The 6,491-nt window shown below is 45.5% G+C and overlaps 1 long non-coding RNA gene across 1 annotated transcript; it reads right to left on the bottom strand.

The window, feature by feature from the left end:
• Nucleotides 1-1,921: 1,921 nt before the first annotated feature.
• On the bottom strand, nucleotides 1,922-5,857 carry LOC104150065 (uncharacterized). The gene is made up of 3 exons (XR_695478.2): nucleotides 5,308-5,857; nucleotides 3,504-3,688; nucleotides 1,922-2,699 (listed from the first exon to the last, which is right to left on the bottom strand). It is a non-coding gene; the product is annotated as an uncharacterized lncRNA (long non-coding RNA).
• Nucleotides 5,858-6,491: the final 634 nt, after the last annotated feature.

The raw sequence follows: 6,491 nt of genomic DNA, 5'->3' as shown, positions 1-6,491 counted from the left end.
ATGAAGAATACACTGAGTCTGGGTTTGGGGACCAGTTCTGCAAATTGGGTCTAATGCTACTGCAATGAGACCAACTGTTGTCTCCAGCAGAAGCCAGACCAGCTCTAAATTACTTACTTGGTGGCACATTTCAGCACTATTTCTCCTGTTGAATTGTACCTTATTGGACCGACTTTTATGGTTTCAGTAGCCTCAAAAGATGAAGTGAGATGCTGTGCCCACTGTGAATAAGAGTGCCAGATTCTAGCTCACCTATGGGAACTGCGTGGCAAGTAAGTGTTCACAGGAGCACTTATTTTTATTATTTGACTTTAACTGTAAGCTTGGGTTTTTCATGCCTACATGGTAACGCAGGGCTCTGTAAGGTGCACGCGTTTGTTTCTAATGGGAAGATGGAAATGGAGCACATTTCGAGATACTGATGCGATTTTTCTATTTGATTTGATTAAACTGATCAGAAGATGTCACAGAATCACCAAGCAAAAAATGACCTTTCAAACACATTCAATTTGCTTGAGTCCATTAGGCTTACGATAATAAATAAAACCTCTGTAATGCTTCATAATATCAATAATACCCCAGAAATTATTCGGCACTTAATGGCCAATTTAAGAGCATTAAGTGCTGTTAACAATCAATTTAGTAGGTATCATTGTGCTTCTGTTTATAAATGTCTAATTATATAGGTCATATTTGCTCGTAGCACACTACCTTTGGTAGCCAACTGCAGCACTTAGAGTGAACGCAGTAAAAAATAATCGCTTTATAAAGCCCTCTGAGAAAACGACGGCGACAAAAAGCAACAGCAATGCGGGAGACACCCACGTTCCCATACAGATCTGTAGGTTTCTGCTTTGCCATCGATACTTTTCCGACATCCGAACACGATCCCCCCTTCTTCCTCCTCCCCCCCCCCCCCCCCCGCCGTCCGTCCGTACACGCGGCCACCTCCTTCAAAATCAGGTAATTAAAAGGGTAATGCTGCCGCGGAGCCGGCAGCGCCACATGGCTTGGCAAAGTCTTGCCATAAAGTTCTGTCCTGTAGCTGCGGATACAAACTCAAGCTGGTCGTGTGCAGAACTCTAGCATGTCGAGCCCACTACCCCTCGGCACAGCCAAATGTTTCAGCAGCTGCCCTTTTGTCCTGTTTCTTAAATAAACAAAGAACAGATACAAATTAATGACCTAAATTTATGGCGAAACACACTGCCTTCCCCAAGCAAATAGCCTTAAAAGAACAGATGTTAAAATAGCATTTTGTACTCGCAGATAGAGAAAGCGGCTACTGTGCAAATGCAAGAGCTCGGGACGTACAGAAAATAATATCTAAAGAATCTAATTGTGCCACACTGTCTCCCTCTGCCACAAACTGCATAACCTTCGGATCATGTGTTGTACGGAATAATTATCGTCCCCAGGGCATTCCACAGCCCTTCTTTTCTCCTCTTATAATCCCAGTAAACTTTCTCCTTTCATTCCTTTATATTCTTTTTGGAGCTGAAAAGAGCAAAATGATCATTTTGCCAGCACATTAAATAGCGACTGGCAATCCAGTGCTGTAATCCTAAATGCAATTTAGTCTTGAAGAATTGTGCTCATGCAACGCACCACCTCAGTAAACCATTCCTTTGAATTATCTCTTTGTCTTACCCCAAAGGGTGCATTCATTACACAGGAGAGAATATTTCTCGGCAAATTTTTTGCTGAGACTTATCTTGTAAATGCCTATATTTAAGCAATTGTTAATTATGCCCATGTGCAAAAAAAAAAAAAAAAAAGAAAAGTAATTAAGAGGAGAGAGGTTTGGGGGTGGGGGCAGCTATTTATTTATTTATTTTTGTGCAAAACCAGACGGAGACACGATCGCGCATGGGAGGCGAACGTGCCCGTCCGTCGGCGAGCCATCCTCGCCATCCGGCGTTGGCGCGAGCGGGAGCGAGCAGCGCCGGGTCATCGCCTCTGCTCCTGAGAGGAATGAAAAGGCATCTCCGCTTCCCGCACAGCGAGCGCATTCTGTTTATACTACACCACATTGTATTTCCAGTCTTACTCAACATTTTAATATACATTTTCTTGTCAGGCGTCTTGGCAATCGGGTACACGACTTGCAAGATGGACTGAGAATTCCACAGGTGGACTGATTAGTGGGTGGCATTTCTGAGCTCGAGCAAGCTGTTAGCATTATGTCTGTTTGCTTTAGGTACAGATGTGAAATGATTTGACAGTCAATCTCAAAATGTGTGCGAGTTCTTGGGCTTTTTTTTTTTCCCTTGGTATGTCAAACTCTTCTTATAATACAATCCTTATCCGTCTGGTTGTCCATTGAAAAAGCGTTCCCCCCTTCCCCCTCCCATAGCCAATCTGGATGCGTCATGCATTATTCAGAAGATATAATTTGTAAGTGTCAGAAGTGGCTCGGGTTTTTCTTCCTGTTCGCTCGTTTGAGGACCACAGCTGTCGCGACCAAGAGTCCTTTCTGGGCACTGGGGTTATCCCGCTGCAAAAGCAAACTGTTTACTCCGTGCAACTTGTCCGAACACGAGTCTCCTTAACAAAGCCATAGTCGTAAGCAAATGGTGTTTGACAAGTGGAATTTTCTGTTGACTTGCTCATTTCATTTCCCTCTTTTGGCAGAAACACTTGGAACTTGATTTTCTTGCAGTTACTATGAGCCCAGAATAATAACTCCTAAATCAACACTGAGGAGGTGGAAAGGTACAACAACACAAACACTCAGTAACAGTCAGGACAGCGACATGGAAATATGAGCTGACATGCAGAATAACCACAAGTGGTGCATAATTTATTGATTGCACCTTGTCATGGGAATGATGAGCTCTCAGCTAGTGGAATTATATTTTATATATTTCACAACTTTGGGGGAAAAATATAAATATTATATATACAAACTGCATATACAGTAACTAATGGATAGAGCAAGATTCCTATTTCCAGTTAGTGAAAAAGTTGTATTCATCACAAAGCAACGTTGTCTGGAGCTGGGCAAACCCAGGAGAAGGGAGGCAGGAAGAAGGCAACGTAGCGACAGTACTACAGCACTGTTTGGATAATTAGGTGAATGCAGTTAGGTGAGAGGCGTCCCAGCTGAATGTTCAAATTGCACAAATGTTGGGAGGCAGACATATTATACCATAAACACTGAGCTTTAATGTTGCACTAAGTTGTGAAATAATATTTCAGTATGCCTCATGTATGTGAACCCACAGAAAGTAGCAGCATGAAGTGGCAAGTAAACAACAGCAAAATACACTGAAAATGTAGGGTAAAAGGTCTGAGAACTGTATATTTCTTTACATCTTTTACGTTTCAATCAGGCAAATTTGAAGCCTTTCTGTGGCTAGGCACAACACAGCATCCTCATTCTCTTTGCCTTGTTCTCCATGCTTTTTTTTGGCACCTGAGGGGATTGTTACCATGCTTGTTTCCAGGTTCAGACTGCTCCCCTTTAAAATAAGTTGCTGTTTGCTCATCGTTTTAATTACCTGCTAAGCAGCTAGGAGCTGTGGCAGACCGGTTCCTTGCTCAAGCAGTCAAATATGGGAAGATCCGCAGATAGCATCATTTGCTGAAGGATGGCGACTTAGGCTCAACATAGATGGCCAGCAGGGGAAGCACTAGCAGGAGGACCACTAGCAACTCCATCAACAGCCCTGCCTTGACTAGGTGACTGAAATAAGCAAAATAAATGCACAAGAAATGCAAGCATTTGCCTTATCTAGGTTTCACCCTACAGGAGAAAGTTAGCAGGTTAGCCAGCTGAAAATTCACTATTTCCACTATTTTAAATAAATTGATCTTTCCTCTAGCTCCATTGGAAAAACAAGTAAGCGCTTTGATTTCTGCCGATTACCTACTACAGCACTCGATTTACAGCCTTGGAATCAAAGCTTTCTCTGAGTAGAAAAGCTGTTTCTCAAAGTGCCTCTTTTTCAGTGATATGAAGAAACATGTCAGAGGAGACACAGCAATGCACTCCAAATGAGAAACAGGGGCTCAGTTCAGTGCTTGCTGGTATCAGCAACAGATTTGTCTATATCACCTTCTGCAGCTAGGAAAGTTACTGCCGTACATTTGCCATTTAAGTTGTGATCTGGTCTCCTGCTGCTTAAGGAACAGCTTAAGTGGGAATAAAAGCAGTTTTATCGGAAGAAACTTGTAACAAAGCCTTGGATACCATGAAATCACAGCAGAAAAATGCGCCTCAATATTTCAAAGAGCAAAGAGGCTTCAGCAGAAAGATGGTGGTCCTTCTCTAGAGAGCAGCAGCAGTCTGGGCTGAAATGCTGTTTGGTTTAAACGTGTTCAGGGCCCACCCTGGTTATGACACACACTTTGCTTTATTTGCTCCCTCAGGACCCAGAAATACGTTTACCACCCTGCTCCAGGCAATATATATCTCACCATTTTCCATGATTTACAATTAAATCTTATCTCACAAGTGGAAATCATTTCTGAGCTGTTTATAATGTGAATGGGATGGAGACCTATGACTAAATATCTCATTTATTATTTTGCATTAGTCTGCTGCATTTTATGAGCTCTCTCTATGTTAAAAATAGAGAATGTTTGTGTTAAACACATATTTTGGGTGACCTTCTCAGAAAAAGAAATTACCGGGCTGAGTACACCCAGATGTGAATTATAAGAGGTATGTGGAAGACTATTAGAAGAGGTGAAGGCCGCTATGAAAATGCTACTGAAGACTGCAGAAAAAGCAGCAGCACGGAGGGTGCTGCTCTTGCTCCTGCTCGGCCATTACAGCAGCACCCTGAGAGCCACCTGCCGTGGCCGACACCTCAGTGGCAGCAGCACCGTGCTGCCACAGGCTGCTCTGCAGAAATAAATTCTTCATGAAAACCAGGCCTGCCCTCCTTAAGGCAAAAACAGTTACTCCGACAGCCAGGGCCTTCCTGGGCATGAAGATGCATTTACCCCCTCACGGGGTCACCAAGAGAGAGAGGAGGTGAGTGCAGCAATATTCTGAGAAACGCCCAGGTTTCACCCCGCTCAAGCCATGGTCTCGCCAGCGGGTAGCGGGGGCCTAGCTCGCTGCGCGCGGCACGGGCGTCTCTGCACGTGGCACCTCGCCCTGCCAAGCCACCGGGCTGCTCGTGCCCAGGAAGCCGAGCCACCGCGGGCTCTGCGAGCCCACCCAGCCCGAGGCTCCAAAGTGCATATTGCTGCCTCCTTCCCCTGATATTAATCTCTCAGCTAGCTAAATTAAAGCAAGCAGGGTTTCACCCCAGCATGTTGTGATCACACCTCCAACTTGCAATATAGACTTACCATGTAAACTGCTAAGCAAGGTACAGTGCTCTCGCAGCAGGAGAGGACAATGTCTGGCTGCAGGGAGGAGGCAAGCAGTGGCTTGGGGAAGGTCCACGGGCACACACCTCCCTTCTCGCAGGGGATCCCAGATACTGCTCTGCATCGGCACAGGAGACCCAACACATGGAGTGAGGGCTGCGTGGCTGTTGTCGCATCAAGAAAAATATTGCTCACCCGAAGAGCTTTTGGTCAGAGGCACTGAGGTCGTTTTACAAGGAGGCAGAAACCGTGCTGCCTTACAGGCGGGCAAGGTGAGGCGCAGAGATGGAGCTGCAGAGCCGGCCTCCTGCTCTCCAGCTGATTCCCCCTGCTCTCAAGACCCCTGCTGTACGCACGAGACAACCCCAGCATATCTCAGCAAGCTGGCATGTTTTATTCTTTTGCGCATCTGCCCGTAGCTCGGAGTTGCAGGTGAGTCGTTTCTTCTGCACAACAGCTCTCTGCGCCTTGGTGGAGGGCTGTAAGTGCAGTTTCGTTTTCGCCTGACACTCTGGTGAGGCTGTTGGGTTTTTATTCTTTGCTTCTAAATCAGTATACTTGTTACCATTTTTCAAAAGTGTGAATAGCTGCAACAGAAGCCATCAATTAGCACCAGCAAACAGGGCCAAAGTCCTTCCTTCCTCCTCCCCCACAGCATATTGTGAAGAGAGCTGTGCTCTTCTACTTTTGAGGCTGCTGGAGAGACTCTGAAGTTGAGCGGTCCCACTGCCGCCTTTGCATCTGCTGTAGGACGGACAGTACGCTAGTTGCAAGGGAAGCAGGATGGGCTTTCAGCGCTGGCACGGAGACAACGGGAGAGAGACCAGCTCAACAGCAGCAGAAAAGGAACAATTTTTTTCCCTTTCTGTTCCAGAGAGCCTTCCAGGGCTAAGGGAGGTTGCCAGAGGTTGCCTGTTTTTTCAAGCACCGTTCCCCCTTCCCAGTCTTAAAGAAGCTGCAGAGGGAAGCCCCTCCAGCAGCTTTGCTTAATTACCGTGATCTGTGGAGAGGCTAGAAAGTCCTCTCTGCTGAATAGTTTGCAAACTGGACCATGCTTGCCAGAAGATTTCTGTTGATTAGATGATGCAGAGTATTAATTAGAATATAGATTATATGCAGGGGCTTTTACCATAAGTTTGCTGCCATTTGGTACAGACATGCCC

The sequence above is a fragment of the Struthio camelus genome, chromosome 3 (assembly GCF_040807025.1).
Source record: "Struthio camelus isolate bStrCam1 chromosome 3, bStrCam1.hap1, whole genome shotgun sequence".
Classification (NCBI taxonomy): Eukaryota; Metazoa; Chordata; class Aves; order Struthioniformes; family Struthionidae; genus Struthio; species Struthio camelus.
The sequence above is the reverse complement of the archived record's forward strand: the minus strand, read 5'-3'. Positions and strand labels throughout refer to the sequence as shown.